We start from the raw sequence: 24,942 nt of genomic DNA on the forward strand, positions 1-24,942 counted from the left end.
CTGAAATGAGTTTCTTGTAGAAACATATAGATGGGTTTTGTTTTTTTTATCCATTCTGATACCCTGTGTCTTTTGATTGGGGCATTTAGCCCATTAACATTCAGGGTAACTATTGAGAGATATGAATTTAGTGCCATTGTATTGCCTGTAGGGTGACTGTTACTGTATATTGTCTCTGTTCTTTTATGATCTACTATTTTTAGGCTCTCTCTTTGCTTAGAGGACCTCTTTCAATATTTCCTGTAGAGCTGGTTTGGTGTTTGCAAATTCTTTCCATTTTTGTTTGTCCTGGAAGCTTTTAATCTCTCCTTCTATTTTCAATGATAGCCTAGCTGGATATAGTATTCTTGGCTGCATGTTTTTCTTGTTTAGTGCTCTGAATATATCATGCCAGTTCCTTCTGGCCTGCCAGGTCTCTGTGGATAAGTCTGCTGCCAATCTAATAGTTTTACCATTGTATGTTATAGACTTCTTTTCCCGGGCTCCTTTCAGGATTTTCTCTTTGTCACTAAGACTTGTAAATTTTACTATTAGGTGACAGGGTGTGGACCTATTCTTGTTGATTTTGGGGGGGGGGGTTCTCTGCACCTCCTGGATTTTGATGCTCATTCCCTTTGCCATATTAGGGAAATTCTCTCCAATATACCTTCTGCTCCCCTCTTTCTTTCTTCTCTTCTGGAATCCCAATTATTCTAATGTTGTTTCATCTTATGATGTCACTTTTCTCTCGAATTCTCCCCTTGTGGTCTGGTAGCTGTTTGTCCCTATTTTGTTCAGCTTCTTTGTTCTCTATCATTTGGTCTTCTATATCACTAATTCTTTCTTCTGCCTCATTTATCCTAGCAGTGAGTGCCTCCATTTTTTATTGCACCTCATTAATAGCTTTTTTGATTTCAACTTGGTTAGATTTTAGTTCTTTTATTTCTCCAGAAAGTGCTTTTATATCTCCTGAGAGGGTTTCTCTAATATCTTCCATGCCTTTTTCGAGCCTGGCTAGAACATTGAGAATCATCATTCTGAACTCCAGATCTGACATATTACCAATGCCTGTATTGATTAGGTCCCTAGCCTTTGATATTGCCTTTTCTTCTTTTTTTTTGTGTTGAATTTTTCCACCTTGTCATTTTGTCCAGATAAGAGTATATGAAGGAGCAAGTAAAATACTAAAAGGGTGGCAAAGACCCCAGAAAAATATGCTTTAACCAAATCAGAAGAGACCCCAAATCGTTGGGGGGGGGAGAAAGGGGATAAAAAGAAGTTCAGAAAAAAAGAGAAACAATTAAAAAAACAAAATGAATAAAGAAAAAATATTAAAAAGGAATATATATATATATATATATATATATATATATGATAAACTAGTTTAAAAACGTTAAAAAAAGAAAGGGTAAAAGTTAAAAAAATTTAGCAGACAAAAAATTGAAAGAAAAAGAAAAAACAAAAAAAACAAATTAAATTAACTGTAAGACTAATGAATCATGGGGAGAAAGCCATGAGTTCATTGAAAAGCCGGGTATTGTTCTAACCAACACTCAATTGCTATCAATCAATGCTGACTCTAATTCTAGCTTTCCCTTCAAAATTGATCTGGTTCAAATAAGAAAGAAAAATCCTAAGTAGGAAGAGATTATATAAAAAATATTAAATTATTCAATAGCAATCCAACTATAAAATAGCATGCCAGTGGCACTAAGAATCATATTCATTTTTTCTTTCATTCAGCAGATATCCCTATCATGAGGCAGGCACTTCATTAAGTACTGGGGTGCAGCACTAGTGTACAGACATGGTCTTTGTTCTCATAAGTCCGGAGTCCAGTGGGAAGATAGTCATTAGACAAATAAACATTGTGATAAATGATCTGAAGGAAGAGAACAGGCTATTTCATGCATCTCCTGAAGTTAATAATACATGTTATTGTATCAAAGGCTCTGAAAGTTCTACTGTACAGAAACCTCTTCAGTTTTAACCCAGGAAAACTGGACGCCCTTAATTTTGAGGGGTGGTTAGTGACATTCCCTCTGAGAGAGTAGCATTTAAGCAAAGAGATGAAGGGTGAGTAAGAGTATCAAGACAGGTGAAAGGTCTTTCCAGATAGTAGAAATAGAATATGCCCTAAAGAGGAATTAGCTTGGAATACCAGAAGAACAGACAGTGTAGCTGCCTCGGAGATTGCCTGGGGCTGGGTGGGAGGAAGAGAGAATGGTAAGTAATGAGGCTGCAGATATTGGCAAGATTTAGGTTGAACAGAGATTTGTAGGCCACAATAAGGTGTTAGAGTTGTATTCTGAGTATGATGGATGTTATAACAGGTTTTCAGTAAAGCGGTAGTGCAATGCAGTTTTGTTTTTGTTTGTGGGTTTGTTTAGGATCACTTACTGCAGCATGGACAGTGGTTTGAGGAAAATGAGAAGTGATACTATTAAACTCCATGGTCACAAACTTAGTTTTTATAATTTGGAAAGAAATAAAAAATTGTGTTCTGACATATGTCAGTCTAATGGAGTCTGAGTCTATGGGTCTAATAACAGTAGAATATTGACTTTTCTTGGTGTTTATTATGGAATCCATCAGTACTACTATACAAATTTCACAGTTTTTTTGAAGCTGGTAATAACTACTTTGTATGATGAGAACACTAGAAGTAGTTATAGTATAATGATGCTTTAAATGAAAAAGCAATCTGCTTTAATCTCTAACCACTGAAGTAAAATTAGTAAATACACTTTATGGCAAACTTTGTTTTATAATTGAGAAGTCACTGTGGTCTTTTATAGTATAAAAATCAAAGGACAAACAGTACAAATAAAGTTGTTATAAAGTGGTCAATTTACTTCCTATTCTTTTCTTAAATAATAAAATTTCTATATAAAGTAACATGTGGAAAAAAAGAAGGGATATTTGGCGATCAGTTAGAAATCTACTACAATAGTCTTGGTGATGGATGATGGTGGCTTGGACATAAAGAGATTAGGGGCATCGATCCAGTTCTCCAGGGAACAAATATAAACTCACAAGTCATTTTAAGATTAAGTATTATGGGTTACTTGGGGACAAGACAAAGGCCAGGGCAAAGACCGAACATGGTCCAATTTTTAAGGGTAGTAAGCATGGATTCCACAAGAAATCTATAGGACAGCACATCCCAAAGAGTGTTCATCTCTTTCAGGTATTCTTTGAAAAAAAAAATTTTCATGCTCCGATACACTTGAGACAGCAGCCTACTCTAAGTCCCTCCTGGAGTTCTTAATTAGTTCTTAATTAGCATATTGAAGGTTCTGAGAAGTCCTGCAATAAAGAAACCCCCTTAATTTTTTTACCCAGTATTTTCAAATTTTTTTGGCCACAGAATCCTTTGTTCTATGTAACACCTACTATAGGGTTGTTACAAGCATTAAAGATCTTCTGCATTGAGTGATCAGCACAAAATCTGGCACATGGTGAAATACTGAATAAGTGTTAATTTTAACAGTTATTGTTGGAATCATCAGTTTTGTTGCTTCCAGAGACAAGTCATAACAGTTAGAACAAGATTTGAGAAGCATCAATTCCCCTAACTCCTTGAGAACTTTGGTTTTTGTACTGGGAGAGTATAGGCCCAACTGTTCAGTTCTGCCTTGCCTATTCAGCAACTCTGGGGATATGTTTTAGGTAAGCCAGGAGGGCTTCATCCTCAGTATGAACAGAGAAACTGTCAGAGTTAAAAGGCTTGGGGGAGGTAAACTTGAAAACCAGCCCACATCTTCTGTACCTTTTTCAGAAAGCTAACAAGGACCCTTAGCTATATGGACCTTCTACCTAGTGATTTTACCCTTCCCCAAAAACTATAGGTCATGAGTGTTCAAATCTCAGAGCAAACAAACAAATTCTAAAATATTCAGCTAAACTTCCAGTTCCTTTTAGATCACTGTTTATTTTATTTTATTTTATTTTCACTATTTTATTTATTCGTTTGAGAGACAGAGAGAGCGCAAGCTGGGGGGAAGGGCAGAGAGAGAGGGAGAAACAGGCTTGCTGCTGAGCAGGGAGCCTGATGCAGAGCTCCATCCCAGGACCCTGGATCATGACCTGAGCCAAAGGCAGATGCTTAACTGACTGGGCCACACAAGCACCCCAAGTGGAATGCCATTGGTGGAATTTTTTTGGTGCCAAAAAAAAAGCGCCTTATCTTACCTACTTTTAAAGCATTTTCTAACTTCCTACACAAAATTTAATAAGCTTTCAAGTTATGCTTTAAAGGGTTCTACTCACTGAGATGCCTGGATGGCTCAGTCTGTTGGATGGCTGACTCTTGGTTTTGCCTAAAGTTCTGATCTTGGGGTCCTGGGAGCAAGCCCTGCATCAGGTTCCCCATTCAACTGGGAGTTGGCTTCAGAATTCTCTTTCTCTCTCTGCTCCTAACCACCCCTTCATTCTCTAAAATAAATAAATAAGTCTTTAAAAAATAATTTAAAAAGGCCTCTACTTGCCAAGAGTGAAAAATAAGGCCAGTGTTTATATATACGCTCAGTTACATCTTGCATTATTATGTAATCTTTTACAAAATGGCATCATTATCTCATGACATCTTAAATACTAAATACATCTTAAGATGTCTCATGACATCTTAAATACTTAAATACTAAAAATAAAAAAAAAACAGGTGAGTGAAAAACAAGGCCTGTGTGTGTGTGTGTGTGTATACTCAGTTACATCTTACATTATTATGTAAATAATCTTTACAAAACAGCATCATTATCTCATGACATCTTAAATACTAAAAAAAAAAAAACAGGTAACTACTAGTTATGGAAAGGAGAGCAGTGAAATAAGAAAAATAATAAAACCTACTGCCTAGTGCTACCTTTTAAACTCATACATAAAATGTTTTCTGTGTCTAGAAAAGTAGAACAAAAAGCCCTTCCTTAGGACTGCTATCATTTTTATTTTGTCTAAATTAACTAAGCAAATTTTGATCTAAGGAATACAACAGCAGCAGCAGCAGCAGTAAAACAACTTGCCATCGACGGAGTATCAAGTATAACGTACCAAGCCCTGTATGGGTGCTCTTTCTACATTTGTTTTCTCCAATTCTCTTATGGTGACTCTAAATAAATTACTTTATTATACAGATAAAGCACTTGTGATTTGGTAGTTACCTATGGCATATATGGAACTTAAACCCAGATGGGTTTGGTTCCAGAGCAAGGCCTCTTTCTAATACCTCTTCCTGAGTAGTTACCTAATCTGGCTGCATAGGTGCTTATGATACAAAGAAACAATGCATGCCTATTGCATAGGTGCAAATGAATAAAAGTATATCTTACAGCAAAAAGAAAACAAGTTTTCACAATTAAGCTTGAATAGAGCAGTAATAATTTCCTACTGCCCCATTAGTCCTGGAAGCCTTCTTAAAAGCAGAAGACTGGACATTGGGGAGGGTATGTGCTTTGGGGTAAATTGGAAGGGGAGGTGAACCATGAGAGACTATGGACTCTGAAAAACAATCTGAGGGGTTTGAAGTGGCGGGGGGGTGGGAGGTTGGGGTACCAGGTGGTGGGTATTATAGAGGGCACAGCTTGCATGGAGCACTGGGTGTGGTGAAAAAATAATGAATACTGTTTTTCTGAAAATAAATAAATTGGGAAAAAAAAAAGCAGAAGACTGGGGGTCATGTCTAAGTGGACATTCAAGGTTACTCCAATTCTAAAGGAATCAGAAAGGAATATTCTTTTACCTCTTGTGTGTGCCTGAAAAACGAGTATTAAATTCATAATTTTTTAATACTTTATTTATTTGTTTGACAGAGAGAGAGAACACAAGAAGGCAGAGAGGCAGGCAGAGAGAGTGGGGGAATCAGGCTCCCCACTGAGCAGAGAGCCCGATGCGGGGCTTGATCCCAGGACCCTGGGATCATGACCCAAGCTGAAGGCAGAGGCTTAACCCACTGGGTCACCCAGGTACCCCTTAAATTCATAATTATTAACAAATAAGCCTAAAAGCTTGAATTCCACATAGCAGTTATTATTTGCCTTCCTTCCTTCCTCTTTCTCATTCTATTCACTTTAAAATGGTTTTAAATGTTTTTGAGCCAAAGAATGCTGATCTTTGAGCTGAAGAGGAAAATAGGAGCAATTTTGGTTGCCAAAAGTGAGAATCCATAACTCCAAAAACAGTGCTGCCCTCACTTTTTGGGAATATCAGAGTGAGGAAGCTGTACTGTCAGGTGACCTTTAAATGCAATCCATCCCTATAGGCAACCCAAGTTGCATTTCATTAAAACAAAGTAAAATAAAGCAATTTTTGGTGAGTTCTCTGCCATGTCTAGACCCCTAACTTTTGACGCTTTATAAATGAACAACGTCACAACACCTGTACTGCTAATCATCCCCTCCTGCAAGTTTCAACAAGAATCCTGAAGCATTTGCTGCTTTGTTCCTGTAAGGTCAAACCACAGAAGATCTTCAAATGACCCTAAAGATCAGGGCAAAGCTCCAGTCATACCTTGCATTTTCTAGTAAAGGCCTCCAACTAGCTCAATGGAAGGTTTTATTAGTATTGTACAGTATTCTTGCAGTAGGAGATTGGAACCAGTGGTGGGATATATGTGTGGGCCTGTGGAAATTTGATGCTGGTAAACTTCACCTCTGCCATTGATTTACCATGTGACCCTGGGCCAGCTCACTAGTTCCTCCTTGTACCTCTGGCTTCTCATCTGTGAAGCTAGAATGAGAGCAGTGACCATTCACATGACCCCTAAACCACTGGGCAAATGAAATTGCTACACATAGTCACTGCTAAATAGTAATAAAATCTAAGAAAAAAAGCAGGTCATTTTCACTGAAAAACCCATCACATTTTGAACCACAGATCAGTGAGTACCAGAAAATAAAAAGCGCATTTCAGATCACAATGTATTTTTCCCTTTCCTGGTCTATCTCTAGAGTACCATATGTCTTCCTGTCAGCCTGTTAAGAGCACTAATCATACTTCCGATACTGAAGGATTGATTGGGTTTGAAAAGATGAGCGTTAATAAAATGATAAAATGTACACTCTGGGGGTGACTCTGTTACTTTGATCAATTTAGCTTTCAGTATATAGGCACGCAATCATTTACAGGAAGTCCAGCTCTAGGCCTTGGGATAGAGGTGGGAGAAGGAGGGTATGTTAACAGAACTCCATACAGTCCTCCCCAGAACTCTTTATCCCCTACCACAATCTCCACAAGAAGGAAAAATAGCCTCTTCTCCTACCATGTGCATAATTTTCATTCCTTAATCTAAAGCTACTGCTGCATTGATCCAAGTAGAGGCAGCCAGGTGGCAAACTAGGTAGTCCCTTACAGAAGTTGATCAGGTTGTTGCGTAGTCAATTCAACCAGCAACAGCAAAAGCCAATAATACTAAACTGTGAAGCTGTAGATAGAATCATTTTGACTACCTTAACAACTCAACTACAGCTACCATGCACTCTCATGTCAATGAATATATTTTTCAAACAAATCTTTCAAGGAAGTACAGCATATCAAACAAATAAGAGTGGGGACACTGTGGTTGGAGTAGGGTGGTTGAACCCAGAGTGGCCCTCATTCTGCCTCTGTGTGAACCCTGTATTAGACCCTGAGGCATTTCCAATGAATCTCTAGGGATTCACAGAACACAATTTGAGAAGAATTTGGACCTAGCCCAAGACCCTCATTATTTTTTTCGATGAGAATACTAAGGCCCAGAGAGAGAAAAAAAATGACTTAACCATAGGCTCATAGATTGTAACACTGCCAGGACTAGAATCCAAACAAGTCAGGTTTCTGTCCCATGGGTATAGCTATGCTGGGAAAGGAGGAAAGTGGGAAGGACTATGTACTGGGCCAGCATATGGGAAGTACAAAGCTCAAAGACTGAAGCGCACACCAAGTGAAAGCTAGATATCCAGCAGAATATTTCTTTTCCATCATCCTGATCTCTTCTTAGCAGATCATAGCTAGCTCCTTACAGAAGCAATACTAGGCCAAACAATTCCACATGGCACTTGGCAATTAGCAGCTATAAGTGCAAGAAGTCACATTTGAATTTAGCTCACACTACAAAGACAGTCTTAAAAAACTAAATATCTGAGGAGAGGGCAAATATGTATTTATTTTAGAAAATTCTCACTTAACTGGAATACCAATAAGAATGCACAAATAACCAGATTACCTTCCTTCCCCTGCTCCATAGGTTTGAATAACTATTAACATGATAATAACTGTAAGACACTGTAATGTCTCATAGGATCTTCCAAACCCCGAAATATATTCATATATTCATTAATCCAATGACTATTTATTAAGTACCTACTAGTTCTTAAGCCCTGACCAGGCACTAGGGAAACAAAGTGATTTTTGGTTGTCCACTGACAGTCCAATGATAGTCTTCACTGAATGAGAGTTTAGCTGAAATATGAATATGAGAATGAAAAAGGCAGGAGTGAGGGCACTAGACAAAAGGATCTCTAGGGATTTCAAGAGCTAACATCCCATGATTCCATGACTCTATTTTGTTAATTGACTATATATGTGTAATATAATAATGAGACTATTTTGAATCCAAAACAAGAAACAATATGAAAAACAAAACAATTGAATTTAAATTCTGAATGAGTATTTTCCTTTAGTCACTGAAGTAGTGACGAACCTTCTATTTTACCCACTAACACTATTTTAAGCCCTATTATAATTTTTAAGTTTTTTCCTTTTAATTGTGTCTCCATACCCAGTTTATTGCTTTACAATTATAACATGATTTTTACTGAAAATGAGCTACTTCATTGATCTAAACAGTAAGATAGCTTGATGTAGATGCAAATATATGTTAACTATTTTAAAGAAGCAAATTACTCTCAAAGGTTAGGTCAAAACTGTAGTCATGCCATGAGTTCTGAAGGGAATTTTCAAATAATATATGAAAAAAATGTTGTGGGTAATGACAACAAAATTGAAATAACTATATAGCCTCACAGATGACAAAGTTGAAAATGACAATACCTGCCTTGATATTTAAGGATGGTCATTCTGGTTACTTACCAAGAGACCTCTTTTCTTCTATTCATTCTTCCCCAGGAGGGACATATGACCAACACATAATTAATAATGGGGATGAAAAATACAAGATGAAAGGCAAATCAGCAGAAAAACCCATGCAGTCTTGGTGTAGCACAGAAGCAGGGTCCTAAGCCCAAAGGTGGAAACTTAGAATTTGAAGGAAAATCTGTCTTAGAGAAATAAACCTCTAACCTACACAGAACATGATTCTCTAAATTTAAAAGAAAGTTTCTTCAAATGTAACCTAAATCTTAAATCATCAATACCTCTTTGAATACAGAAGATAACTCCTCTTCATCAAAGATATCTCATTTCTTCCAGCTCATTCAATCTTTAGACTTCTTTATTCCAAGGTAAAACATAGTTCTTTTAGTATTTCATCCCAGAACCCATTTTTTCCCCTTTCATCACCTTTAAAAGACTAGACCTACCTTCAGCTGACCAATATAGATTTGTCTCAGATCACATTCACATATTCCAGGGTGTAGTGTTCTTCCTTTCTTCACAACAAAAGCCAAGGTCACCAAGGAACAATAGCATATTTGCCTAGTGAACATGAAGGGGGGCCTGTGCTTACTGTACTTGGTGTAATAAAATTACTGATGTGTTATGAACTTTATTTTAATAATATGGCTAAACAAAATATGCAATTAAAATTTTAAATTAAGTGTTTCTAAGTTTGATATTATAAATTAGATATATAATTTGGTATGAGAATATATGATATGCTATATTAAATTTATCTTATTTTTTTAAAAGATTTTATTTATTTATTTGACAGAGAGAGATCACAAGTAGGCAGAGAGTCAGGCGGAGAGAGAGGGGGAAGCAGGATCCCCGCTGAGCAGAGAGCCAAATGTGGGGCTTGATCTCAGGACCCTGAGATCATGACCTGAGTGGAAGGCAGAGGCTTAACCCTCTGAGCCACCCAGGCGCCCCACTATATTAAATTTATTAAGGGAGTATTATATGTGAGGGGGAAAGTCGCTGATGAATCAAAAAAGAAAAAGATAAATTTAAAAGCTTTTCATATAGAACAAGATAAGATAGAACTTAATAAAATTAAATTGGATACATCTGAACTCTTTAAGAATAGTTTTTGTTTGCTCTGACCGAACTCACTGTGCTCCAATTCCAGATATCCAAGGAGAAAAAGAACTCTCCTAGTTTTAATGAAAGTTGTTAATTTTCTCCAGTTAGACTTAAACTGCCTTTGCACTTAAGTTCCTTTCAAGGTTTGAAATATTACATAGATAAATGATAAGTTCCAAAATGACAATGAATTTTAGGTTAAAAGTCCTTGGAATAGGGATGCCTGGGTGGCTCAGTTATTAAGCATCTGCCTTTGGCTCAGGTCATGGGGCCAGGGTCCTGGGATCAAGCCCCACATAGGGCTCTCTGCTCAGCAGGAATCCTGCTTCTCCCTCTCCCACTTCCCATGCTTGTGTTCCCTCTCTTGCTGTATCTATCTCTGTCAAATAAATAAATAAAATCTTTTTTTTTAAGTCCTTGGAATAGGACAGGCAAGAAACTGAAAAGAGCTTAAAGAGGAAGCAGAGATTGCTCTCATTTCATTCCTAATTAAGAAGATAAACTGTTTGGAAATACAAGCAGGACAGAAGCTAAATGGAAGGAATATATAAGGCTCTCTGAAAGTAGAACTTCCCCAAATCTCATATTCTAGGAATTTTTAGTGATTTGTTTGAGCTTCAGATTATTAGATAGCTCCTCCATAATTTGAGGGCCCGAGTATAAAATGAAAATTCAAAGTCACAGTTAAAAATTAATAAGAATTTCAAGATGTCAACAGCAAAGCATTAAACCAAGTATGGGTCCCTTGTAAATGTGGAGTCACGTGCAGCTACACAAGTTGCGGACTTAGGAAGCTAGCCCTGGTTGTTACAAATAATTTTGAGGACCATATGCCCCTTTCAGAAATTTAATGAAAGCTATAGATACATGCATACATTCACACACATCTACACACACACAATTTTACATACAGTTTCGGAGGGTTTGTGAACTTACTTAAACCCTGTCCATGTATTCTAAATTAAGATCCACTAAATTAGACTGATTCCATGAGACTCTAGGAGGCAGAGCTAGGATCCATTAGTGGAAGCTTACAAAAGGAAAGATTTTGGCTTCCTCACAGTTAAAGTCTTTCCAAAATTGAGGAGGCTACTTTACTAGACACTTGGTTCTGAAAGTATAGCTGTTAAATAGATGATCACCTATGTGGTGGGCTCCAGAAAGGATTCCTATTCCCATGAGAGCCTGGATTAGATAACCTCTCTTGTTCCCTACTATAGGAAGATTTTGTGAGTACAGTATAATTATAAGAAGTTTCTACCTTACAGCTTTGTCCACCCCATTTTCTGATAGCTTGAAAATACTTGGGTTCAACTGTCTTGATTTATTTCATTTTCTTTGACAAGGTCTTTATCTTCCTAAAAGCCAGGTTTATGTAAATTAACTTATAACCTATGGGTTTATATAAAATCAACATGTTAAATTTATGCAAAGTAATGCAAAAGATCCATCTTCCAGTTTCTCAAAAGAAAAAAAAAAATCTGATCGACTTCCCAAATGGACATTCAAAGCAGTACAAATAATCAAGAATGTGAAAATGGCAGACAAAGCTCTTAATCAAGAACAACAAAAAAGGCACCAACTAAATGCAAGAGGGGACATCTAAGAAGACTGATGATATAAGTCCCTTCTAATAAAACTTGTAAGAAGTCAGGGGGTTTGACAAGGCCCATCTTATAATTCAGGGAATAAAAGTACAAAAATAAAAATCCCAAAACCACATTAGAAAGGAGAAAGGTGAGATTACCCAGAACATGGAGCTGCTCATTCTTTTCCCTGTTCTTATATGTGAGAGAGGTAAACCTAATATCCTGGGCCTGAAAACACCAAAGTTAGAGTTTAAGCTTTTAAAGGAGATGGAAAAGCCCTCTTCAGACTGAAAAACAAATGTTTTGGCAAAAAATTGTCAAAGCCTCTAAAGATGTTTTGTCCTAATTTCCTAATCATGACATTCACCATAAATGACATGTTTCCTGTTCACTTTTTCTAATCAACAGGATGAGTTTGTGAACTACATTTTTGTACCATTCAGGGGCTCTGCTCCACAATCAAAAGGAGCAAACTGGAAAAGCAAGAGGCAAAGGCATATGACTGGGTAGTGGATTTAAAAAAATGCATGTCCTAAAAGCCCCTTTGCTATACAGTTTTCATTTTTATGGCATTCAAATTGTAATCAGGATCTAAGATAGATTTCTTAAACTCAAGATTAAATTTTAGATAGCTACTCACTAATTGGTCAGCTCTTTAAGAAAACAGAATTAATTCTAATTAAAAAGCAAGCTAAAATCAGTAGCATCAGCTTTGACCAAGCAGCAGTTACGTGAAACACAAAGGATTTAAGAACGACACCTAGGGATTAGATAAAATGAAAAGAAGTACAAGAGGTCCAGGTTCTGATATCAAAGGAGAAATTAGAGAGTGATTGAGGAAGAGCTCAAAGAGCTAGAAGACTTTGTTTTGAACAAAAATAAAAAAGGAGGATGAAATGCAGAGGCTCAATAAAAGTCTAACTTAGACCTGACAGATATAGGAGTGTGCTGATAAAATCAGGCCCCCCTACTCTCTTGACAATTGGGGAACTAGTTCCTTTATAATTGTCATTCCACTGGGTGTACTGGATAAGGAGGAAAAAACACTTCCAGAAGTATTTACACTACAGGGTTTAAAACCTGCTCATTCTCAGCTCTGCCATTACTGTGGTTTTGTCTATTATTTTGCAGCAAAAACATAAATTTAAACATAGGATCTCATGGCTTATATTGCAGAAACACGCTTTGGCTCTTCATTTACACAGCAGCTTTTTTAAGGCTCTTCATAATTCCTGGCCCCATGGATGGCATTTTCTCTTAAGAAATATAAAACAATTGGCTAGCCCTCTCCAGATTCTGCTCTCCAAAGCTCTGTCCTTAGCTCACACCATGTGAGTCACAAATAGGTGGTCACCAGATTAAACTGAAGTGGGTGGTGTTTATACATTGAAAGATTATAGACTATAAAGTCTATGCAGATGTGGACTCTACAGAAGAGGATGGAGCTGCAGAGGGCTCCGACAGCGCTGGTAAATTCTCCTCACCAAACAGCAGAACCTGAGGGTAGGCAGGCTGTGCTCTGGCCACAACCCCCACCTGTGAGAGGTGGAATCCTTGGTAATTCAAGATGGTTCAGTGACTTCCTATCTCAATCATTCTGCTCCTCAAGCTTGCTAGTGTGCCAGCAATTCATAAGCATTTATTCAGTCATCTAACAAACATTTGTAGATAAACCACTATGTGCAAGGCAGTCTTCCAGTATAGAGAATTCAAAAACACAGTTCTTGCTTTTACAGAGTTCACATGTGGGCTGCCTGGGTGGCTCAGTTATTAAGTATCTGCCTTCAGCTCAGGTCATGATCCCAGGGTCCTGGGATCCAGTTCCACAACAGGCTCCCTACTCCATGGGAAACCGGATTCTCCCTCTCCCATTCCCACTGCTTGTGTTCACTCTCTCACTGTGTCTCTCTCTGTCAAATAAATAAATAAAACCCTTTTTTAAAAAAAGTTCAAATGTGTAGTGGAAAAGATAGACATACAAATAACTAAATCACATTATGACCAGTTCCAATATAGAGGTATAAACAAAATGCTACAGAGTGCAGAAGAGGCAAAATTAATTCTGCCTGGAAGACTTGGGTGGGCTGGGACAATCCAGGGAAAGCTTCACAGAGTAAATGACATTTGAAATGGGTTTTCAGGGGTGTCTGGGTGGCTCAGTGTGTTAAAGCATCTGCCTTTGGCTCAGGTCATAATCTCAGAGTCCTGGGATCAAGTCCTGCTTTTGGGTTCTCTGCTCAGAGGGGAGCCTGTTCTACCCCACCACCTATTTGTGATCTCTGTCTGTCAAATAAATAAATAAAATCTTTAAAAAATGTGAGGTGAACCATGAGAGACTATGGACTCTGAAAAACCGTCTGAGGGGTTTGAAGTGGCGGGGGGGTGGGAGGTTGGGGTACCAGGTGGTGGGTATTATAGAGGGCACGGCTTGCATGGAGCACTGGGTGTGGTGAAAAAATAATGAATAATGTTTTTCTGAAAATAAATAAATTGGAAAAAAATATTGATTTAAACTTGCAAAAAAAAATGTGTCTTCAAAGATGAGTAGGATTATCAAAAGGCAAAGAAAGTGGGAAGAGATTTATAAGTGAGGAAAAGCATAACATCAAATGTTCAGAGCTGAGAGAGTGAACAATTTTGTTTTGTTTTGTTTTTGATAATGAATAACCCAGAATGACTTGTGTGTGGAGGGGCATGTGGCCTGTTTAATTATTGAATGAATAAATGAATTAAGAAGTAAAGTAAGAAGGATCTCATATATCACAGATTGTACACCACAAGGCATTGAAACTATCTTGTATGTAGTAGGGAGTCAAAGGACTTTTATTTCATAGGAAAAAGGCATAATCACATCTACAATTAAAAGTAAACTAGTAAAAACCCCACCTGCAAGTATTATTTTTAAAAATGGGTGAGAGGGGCGCCTGGGTGGCTCAGTGGGTTAAAGCCTCTGTCTTCGGCTTGGGTCATGCCAGGGTCCTGGGATCAAGCCCCACATCGGGCTCTCTGGTCAGCAGGGAGCCTGCTTCCCCCCTCTCTCTGCCTGCCTCTCTGCCTACTTGTGATCTCTGTCTGTCAGATAAATAAACAAAATCTTTTAAAAAAATAAAAAAAATAAATACAAATAAAAATGGGTGAGAGCATAGAAGGGACTGGGAGCTGAATGTAGGAAGACCAGGTGGAAGGGTTGTGCAATCTTTAGGAAAGAAACGATTAAAGGTTGGAGGGGGTCAACAGCAGGTAGGATGAAGAGGAGTGGGGTGGATTTGGAAGATATTTTAGAAGTAGAATTAGTAGAACTTGGTGATTGCTAGATATGGAAAATTATGAAAGATTTGGAGATCACACGATATATTCTGGCTTAAAAAGAATGAGTTGTTTTAACCAAGATACAATACACAAGAGGAAGGGTAGAATTTGAAGGAAGGAGATTAAAAGTTCGGTTTTGAATAAGTTTAAAGTACCTATGGGATAGCCAAATGAAGATGTCTAACAGAAAAATACTTCATGTATCTCAGATGATACATAAAGACAGGACTGCTAGATCTAGATGCTTCAAAAGAGCAGGGGGTCTCCCTTGTCACCATACCTTAGAATCACCTCAAAGTAAAATGAAAACCTACTAAGGTCTAGGCCTCACTCTGCCCTAAATAAATCAGTATCTCTGGGTGATGAGACTTGTGAAAGAGTATCTTTTAAAAGCTTCCCAGGTGATTTTAATACATAATCAGGGTTGAGAAAGACTGACAGTGAATAGTTAATATCAAAGGAATGAAAACTCAGGAAAAATAGAAGGAGCATTCAGGAGAAAATGTGGGGGAAAACAACTTTTTAAGGACAGTCAGGAGAAAATGAAGTAAAGATGGTGACTAAAAAGACATGGATGTATCCAAGATAAAATGATATCACTTGAGCAAGAGAAGAAGAGAGTGTCAAAATGGAAAGCATGTCTAACAACATCAAATGCTCAGTAGTGTCACAAAGTACCAACCTGGATTGGTTTAAAGATGAACTAGTTGTCACCTATTAAAGAATGGAACAGTTCCTCCTAAAGGGAAGAGGGAGAGACAGGTCAAGAAAACTGTAGATCTTTTGAATAATGTTCAGCCTTAGCAATGGCTAAATGCCCAAGAAAGAAGCAAGGATGTTAAAGCAGAGTGGCTAGGGGAAGTACCAAAAGTAAAATCTGCCAAAATCTGTAACTTTTTTCTGCCTTGAGCCTCCCTGTGGAATTGCTTGGTGAACAACTAGCATTAGGCCTCAGTGTCACCTTCTTTGGGAAAAATGGAAAGATTCAGAGGTGGTTCTACAATCATCTAAGCAGAGTAGCTCTCACAAACTGGAGAATTCTCGAGGGGGTGCTTAATGCATGTGTGCAAAGATCAGCCCAGTCACCAGCACAGAAACTATAAACGCTGTTATTCCTTCTCCTGTCAGACTCAAGATAGCCACATGATGGTAAAATGCTACTTCACAACTATAGAAGGAATGTATTACAGTGCCACCTGCTGGTAATACTAAGACCAGAAACAAATTCCTTTACTTTTTAAATTTAATTTAAATTTTATTTTATTTTATTTTATCTTAGAGGAGGTTCAGGTTTATTGAGATATTATTAACATATAATGTTGTGTACGCTTTTTTATTTTGTTTTATTTTTTTTAATTGACATATAATGTATTATTGGTTTCAGACTCATTTTTTAATCATTAATTCCCTGAGGCTGAAGATTGAAGAACACAAACTTAATTTTGCTTTATAATTGAGGATTATGCCTTACTCGGTAATCTCTTTTATTCAAAAGATATTTTCATATTGAAAATAAAGCTCTGATTGAGCCTTATTATAACAAATGGAAAGTGTGTGAACAGAAACACTAGAAGCCCAAGACTAGAATGTCCCCTCAACCTTGCCCCTTGTTTTCCAATTTGAAGCAATTTAATCCATATTTCCTTTCTAGACTCAATATATTTCCTATAAATTTTAAAACTGGATATATATTCAAGACACCATCTGTCCAGCTCCTTCTTTCTGTCCAAATATGTCTCCTCAACTAGTTGAATCTTATACTATTCTCCAGCCAATCTGGGCTACTTAGTACTCAAAAATAGCCTGAACTTTAAGCATCCATACATCTGCTCTTGCTTTTCCCTCTGCTAAGAATATCACCCCCATCACTATCCCCCTGCCAAGTCTTCATAGTCAATTTCAAATGACACCTCTCCCATGAAGCCTTCCCTAATTACCCTCATTCTCATCTGGAAATAATTTATTTTTCATCTAAACCATACCTGTTCCTCTTTTATGACTTATTATTTTATATCTTTATAAGAGTTATAAATAAGACATATCCATGGTATAGTGAAAGAGCATGAATTTTGGAATCAGTTCGTGGTCCAAAACCTGGATTAGCCATTTAATAGTTGGGGATCTCAGATAAACTTATCCTCCATTAGTTTCAGGTTTCTCATCTGTAATACGAGAACAATGATGCCTACACAAAGGAGCAGTATGGCAGGGAATTTAAGAGAAGGACTCTGGAGCCAGATTAATTTGGGTATAAATCCTGTTTTTTTCCTTTACTCGCTATATAAAAGTGGTCAGTTAGCCACTCTAAGCCTCAGTTACACCATCTGTAAAACAAGACAAGAGTGGGACCTACTACCTCAGTGTTTCTGTATGAGGAAACAATGTATGTAAAGTGCCTGGCACATAACTGCACTCAATGCATGTTAGTTTCTCCCTTCTCCTATGATTTACTGAATTCCATGGGGGACAAAGAGCATGCCTTATCCATTTCTGATTACCTCAGGTGTTTAGGACAATATTTTTTTCTTTTTACAGTCAGCTTGCATGTTTGGCAATTTAATAAATTCCATGTTTCTATGACATTCCTTAGCAGAATTTAGTTTCAGTCACTGTCTCATTTCTCCACACACCAGTGATGCCAAAATACATCATTCATCTCAAGGGTTTAATGGGTGTCTCTTAGAACCATGTGTTCTTGTCTCTAATCATTTAGGGAGAACACACCTACAAGTCTCCTAAGTCACACCCACAGGAAGAAGCAGGGCTTGACTTTTCTTAGCCTGGGGGAGGGTCACTGAATTTCAAGACATTTCTTTTAGACAGAACAGTTCTGGTACAATCCTCACAAAGTGTTCTTCTCTGTGATAGTTACATATAAATATATGGAAGCAAAAAAAAGGGCAAGAATCAATTAGCAATAATCGCGCCTCGGATAAACCTCATTGGCTACGATACTGCCACAAGGGCAAGAATCAAAATATGAACAAAAGTTTAAACCTGCCTATTCAGTATTCCTCTAACGGACTAAGGGTTTCATACATAATTTAAGAAATCTCTGGATGCCAGCTTTCCCCAGGGACCAAACTACAATAGTTAGTAATGGTGTACTTTTACAGAATACATATTTCGTCTAAGGCAAATTACACCTGTAGAAGTCAACCGAGCCACAAGGGATGCACTTTAGCCTGACATGCCTACATGAGCTGCGTTATGATAGAAACTAACCTAGCAGAAATTACAGCCATTCAAATCTTCTCTCCACTCTGGAAGATACACTATCCTTTCATTCCAAAACAACAGAGTAGAAAAAAGCCCATTCACTGCAATTCTTGGCTGTTCTTGTGGATGGGCTAAATCCCAAAATCAAAATTAATAGAATGCTCAATTTATTCTTACTTCTCTCTCATTCTTCCCCCTTATGAACAGTAACAAATCCAACATGATACCAAGCTTGGTAACTTCTGTATTTGGATGAAACTACAGAGCTGGATAAGATCCCCACATGGAACTGTTTTCAGACTTTTCAGCACTTAAATTCATTAAATATTTTAATTAGCTTAATTATCCACACATTTTCATTTAAAGAGGACCAGTATCATTGAGGACTTCAGTATTTTAACCATATCAGATCTTGCTGATGTTGTACAACAACCCAAATAATGAATTTAGGTCTTAAGTCACATTTTGTCCTGTTCCTTCACCATCCTTTGTTGCCCAACTTAATAGGATGGTCAGAGATCTAACCATATGGATTGCTCTGCTGCTAATTTTAATCTCAATCTCTCTCTCCCTCCCTCTCACTTTCTTCTTCTCTCTCTCTCTCTCTTTCTCTCTCTCTCTCTCTCTCACACACACACACTTCTAAGGAAAATACACATATAACCAAGATGGGGGTTTTAATAAACAATGAGATTTTTCTCATTTGGATTTAGATTGACAAAAATTCTTTAGTTGACAATTATAGTTAGTAAATGTATAATGAGAGAGGAACTCTGATATTCTGTTCATGGAACTATAGATTTGGCACAGTGACAATGGCAGGCAATTTGTCAACATCTTTTAAGATTTTATTTTTTTTTTAAAGATTTTATTTATTTATTTGACAGAGAGATGGATCACAAGTAGGCAGAGAGGCAGGCAGAGAGAGAGAGGAGGAAGCAGGCTCCCCGCAGAGCAGAGAGCCCGACGCGGGACTCGATCCCAGGACCCCGAGATCATGACCTGAGCCGAAGGCAGCGGCTTAACCCACTGAGCCACCCAGGAAATAAAAATTTTGTGCAATATTTCCACTTCTAGAGATCTATCCTACAAAAAACCCTAAAACCTAAAGATAAAATAATAACTTCTATAAATAAAGCACAGGTTTAAATTTATAATAAATCCATACAATGGAAAACTGGACCATATTTAAAAGTTTGAGTTACAGAGGTATTGCCAAGTATCTGAGGTTATTGTATAAATCACGTTAAGTGACAAATCAAGTTGGAAAATACTATATGCAGCATGATTCTAAGTTTGAAAATTACATGACTTAGGTTATATATGCCTATCTGTCTATCTATCTATCCACCCAAAGAAACTATCTGGAAGAACCTATATGAAATGCAAAGGGTTATCACTGGAAATGAAATCATAAGAGAGTTTTCTATTTTGATGTTTGAACTTTTATTAAACATAATATATTATGATAGTAAGAAAAAAATCAAAACAATCCTACTTCATTTCTAAGATACAGTAAGTGGAAAAAACAAGAAGCAAAGAAAAGAAATAGATGGGTACATTTTGCTACATTTCAAGTATGAAACAAGGGGAAACAAAATGCACATATTGATTTGTGAAAAGAGGAAACACCAGAAACTAAAGAAATTGATTATAAACAGTGGATATGTGAGACCAGGTGTTAGAAAAGGGTATGCAAACAAGATTTCTTTTTTAAATGTTAGTCACCATACAATACATCATTAGTTTTTGATGTAGTGTTCCATGATTCATTGTTTTATATCACACCCAGTGCTCCACGCAATATGTGCCCTCTTTAATATCCATCACTGGGCTAACCCATCCCCCCACTACCCTCCTCTCTAAAACCCTCAGTTTGTTTACTGGAGTCTATAGTCTGTCATGGTTTGAAACAAGCAAACAAGATTTCTTTGATTAATTTCTCTTTCAATAATTTTGAAATTTCAATTATATAAATGTTTGATGCTTTTGAAAATAAAATTTAACCAAAAAGTATAAAAAAGTAAATCAAGTACAGACACAAATTAACTTGTCTGTTGAATTAATAATAACATAACCACAGAGAAAATTAATTAATTCAAGTAAATTTTGAACACAACACTCTCACTATACAGATTTAGTTGGATTAGTTTGAAGGACAAAAAGAATTGTAGAATATCATGTACTTTTTAGTAAGTTTGTTGTTAACAGTAGTTTTGGTATAGTAGTTCTGAAACTATTTTGCATGAATTATAGGATAAAATAATTAAGTATGTATATTGATGTTAATGAGATGAGTTTTACACATAGGAAAAGAAGATAAAATATGGAATGAGTAAAGGTGAAGAACCCTGTCATGTTACATTTTAATCAAAAGTATCCAAATTAAATCAAAATTTTAAAGATATTGTTTATTTTAAAGAGAGAACAAGAGAAAAAGAAATCACAAGAGGGAGGGGCAGATGAGAGGGAGAAGCAGACTCCCCTCCCGCTGAGCAGGAAGCGCACCAGGGCTTGATCCCAGGACACAGAGATTTTGACCTGAGCAGAAGGCAGACATTTAACCAACTGAGTCACCCAGGTGCCCCATTAAATCACATTTTTAAGAAATTGTTTCTAAATATCTTTTTCCACCAAAAGAAATCAGTAAAAATGGCTACTTCTAGTGCTGGTACAGAGAAAGTATGAAGGTAAGCCTGGGGCATCTTTATAACAGAAAGCAAGGAAGAGCTAAAAGAATGATGGGGTATCAAAATGTAGCAAGAAAATTTTCACTTCAGGCTATATGAAATAACAGGAACCAGACTAGCTCTCCCACAAAAAGCAATGATAAAAGTGGACAAAATATATGAAGCAACTGTTTACAGGTGGTACAAGACTGTGATCTCAGAAAAAAAGGAAACTCATGCAGTGAGCCCCACAGCCAACCCAGCTTTCCACTTGAAGACAATTCACCAACTATGTCACAGTGAATGAGAATCCTAACAGAGCCTAGCTATCCTGCTGAGCTGAAGTTACAGAGATCAGAGCAGTTAAAATGGCTGGAACCTTCACTTAAAGAAGAGGTCCATAAAGGGAAGCCCAAGAAATCTGTATAGGGGTTCTCTATGAGACCCTGGCTGAAGACTGAATTGAACCAAGCATAGGGCAAGACTGCCAAAGGTTTATCATCAAAAAGTGATCATTCATTACACAGTTAATGACAGAGCAGTAATATTAGAGTACAAAGAGTACTAAGCAACAGTTTGTTAACATCTGGCCATTCAGCTAAGACTACAGAAAGGTTCTGCTTTATAAGAAACAACTATGTCATAAAATAAAGCCTACTCTAGATTCTCCCTAATTAAGCCTAAAATCAAGCTCTGACAAGATCCACAAGGGAGAAAAAGGTTAGAGGTCAAATCCCACTAAGTTAAAGGTGATTGAGACTTACTCTGGGTTTTCCACAGATATATTCTAACAAAGGATAAAACTAAACACCAAAAGTTCAAGATTAGTAACTGGATTACTGCTAGATCACAATACCCTTTAGAGGGACATAACAGAATCTAGTATCCCTATAATGTATTATCAGCAATTTCTAGCACTCAATAAAAAAATAACTTGACATGGAAAAAATGTAATCCACATTAAATATAAAAACTTTGAAAAAAAGTTTGAGATGGCCCAGACATTGGATTTAGCAAAGACTTTAAGGCAGCTATAATAAATATGTCCAAGGAATTAAATGAAATATTCTCAAAGACATAAAGAAACATATGGCCTCAATGAGTTACCAGATGATAAGTATCAACAGAGAAATGGAACCTATAAAAGGATGCAAAGGGAAATTTTTAAAACTGAAAAGTATAATAATTGAAATAAAAATTTCACTGGATGGGTTTTAGCAGATAGTAGAATAAAGAATCAGTGATATTGAAGACTGTCAATAAAATTTTTCCAATCTGAACAACATAGAAAAAATAATTTAAATAATATGAATAGAATCTCAGAACCTGAGGAATAATTATAAAACAGTCAAGCATTCTGGTAATAGGTGTTTCAGAAGGAGAGGAGATTAAGAATGAGGCAGAAAATACCTAAAAATAATAAACATTTCTCAACTTTGATGAGAAACTTTAAAAATTCTAGAGTTTAGGCTATACCAAAAATGATAACACAAAGAAGACAAGTAAACATATGATAGTCAAAGCTCTGAAGACCAAAGAGAAAGAGAAAGTCTTAAAAGCAGCTGGAAAAAAAAAAAAAGACATTACATGCAAAGGAACAATGGTAAGATTGTTCACTTGGCTTCTCATCAGAAGCTATAGAGACTGGAAAACAATGGACTGGCATCTCTAAATAATGAAACTTTCAGCATACCATTCTATATCTGGAGCAAATAACCCTCAAAAATGAGGTTAAACAAATACATTTTTATATGAACAAAAGTTGGATTCTCTCCAACATACTTGTGCTATGACAAAAGGTAAAAAATGTCCAACAAACTGAAAAGGAATGACCAAAGGAAATAAGAAATGTAGAAGAAATAGAGAAATGTATAAAATGTTTTTCATCTATCATAATTACTTAGAAAATTAAAACTATTTAAAGCAATTAATTACAGTTCAAGAAAGTGTTTATAATATACGTAGAAGTAAAATACATGACAACAATGCCATGAAGGATGAAGGATTGCATAAATAGAATTATACCATTGTAAAGTTATTACATTTCTGTATGAGAAGTAGTAAGTGTGGGTATGAAATACGATGTATTTATTAGAGAGAGAGAGAGGGAGAGAGAGCAAGCATAGGCAGACAGAATGGCAGGCAAAGGCAAAGGGAGAAGCAGGCTCCCTGCCAAGCAAGGAGCCCAATGTGGGACTCGATCCCAGGACTCTGGGATCATGACCTGAGCCGAAGGCAGCTGCTTAACCAACTGAGCCACCCAGGCGTCCCTGAAATACAATGTATAAGTAGGAAGGGAGAAGTATAAATCATGAAGTGATAAGCAAGAAAAGGAAAGTGACAAATATGATGGTTCATGTGTAAAATATGTAGTGGTACAATATAAACTCTAAATAAGCTTTATAAAGTTAAGGATGCTCACTGTAAGCCCAACAGTAGGGGACAGCAGATTTTTTCTGTAAAGGGCAAGGTAGTAAGTATTTTTTAAAAGATTTTATTTATTTATTTGACACACACAGAGAGACAGCAAGAGAGGGAATACAAGCAGGGGCAGTGGGAAGGAGAAGCAGGCTTCCCACTGAGCAGGGAGCCCAATGCAGGGCTTGATCCCAGGACTCTGGGACCATGATCCTGAGCTGAAGGCAGACAATGACTGAGCCACCCAGGAACCTCAAGATAGTATTTTAAGCATTGCTGACCACATGGTGTAGTAACTACTCAACTCTGCTATTATAGCACAAAAGCAGCCATAGACAATATGCAAATAAATAATCGTGACTGTGTTCCATTAAAATATTTTTTACAAAAACAGGAAATGGGCAGGTTTGGCCCATCAATGGACCATCCAACGATGGTCACAAGCCATCGTTTGTGACCTCCAAACTTAAGTACCCACTAAAAATATTTAAAAGTTACACTTATAAAGGCAATAGAGAACATTAGATAGAAAACTAAAAATTATTGTTAACCCAAAATAAAACAGAAATGGAAAACAGGTAAAAACAATAACAAAAACTAGAAGAGAAAAATAGAAAATGGAGACTTAAACATATAAAAAATTATTTTCACTTTAAATGGACTAATCACTTTATCTAAAAGACAGACATTGTTAGGATAAAAAGACATAATAATATGCCATCTATAAAATATGCATTTCACATTTAAAGCTACAAATAGGTCAAGAATAAAAGATAAGAGGGGCACCTGGATGGCTCAGTGAGTTAAAGCCTCTGCCTTTGGCTCTGGTCATGATCCCAGGGTCCTGGGATTGAGCCCAGCATTGGGCTCTCTGCACAGCAGGGAGCCTGCTTCCTTCCTCTCTCTCTGCCTGCCTCTCTGCCTACTTGTGATCTCTGTCTATCAAATAAATAAATAAAATCTTTAAAAAAAATAAAAGGATAAGAAAAAATATACCACAAAACAGTAAGCATATCAACAGAGCTCTATTAACATAGAGCAAATACAAGAAAAATAGCATTACAGGAAATAAAGAAGGTAAATCTTCAGGAAGGCAAAATAATTCTAAATATGTTTGCAACAAATAAGAGCATCAAAATTCATGAGGTAAAGTTGACAAAAGTAAAGGGAGAATGAGACAAATCCACAATTATAGTTGTATATATTAATAACCCTCTCTTACTAATTGATAGAATAAGTATCCAGTAAAATCAGTAAGGACATAAAAGATAGAAAAAACAGTCAGAAAAGAAAAGAATAATGTCAGCTATCTTGACTAGATTGAAGTTTACAGAACACTGCATAGCATAGTATGCAAGGACATATGGAATATTCATCAATGAAGTACATGTGCTGGGACATAGAATAAATCTCAGTAAGTATCAAGAGACTGAAATATTATAGAATACATTCTCTGACTGGAAATAAATGTGAAATAATACAAATAAGATATCTACAATATCCTTCAATATCTAGAAACTAAATAACACACTTCTAAAAATTTTCAGCTTAAAAAAGGAATCGCAAGGGAAATTAAAAAATATTTT

General features: G+C 36.7%; 1 protein-coding gene and 1 non-coding gene across 2 annotated transcripts in view; both read right to left on the bottom strand.

Moving 5' to 3' along the window:
* The window catches only part of IL1RAPL2 (interleukin 1 receptor accessory protein like 2), a 1,343,934-nt gene that overhangs the window by 1,211,095 nt on the left and 107,897 nt on the right, over positions 1 to 24,942 (bottom strand). The gene's annotated exons all lie outside the window — the stretch shown is intronic.
* Positions 17,890 to 18,023, bottom strand: LOC122897762. The gene has a single exon (XR_006382609.1). It is a non-coding gene; the product is annotated as a U4 spliceosomal RNA (small nuclear RNA).

This window comes from Neovison vison, chromosome X (assembly GCF_020171115.1).
Source record: "Neovison vison isolate M4711 chromosome X, ASM_NN_V1, whole genome shotgun sequence".
NCBI lineage: Eukaryota > Metazoa > Chordata > Mammalia > Carnivora > Mustelidae > Neogale > Neogale vison.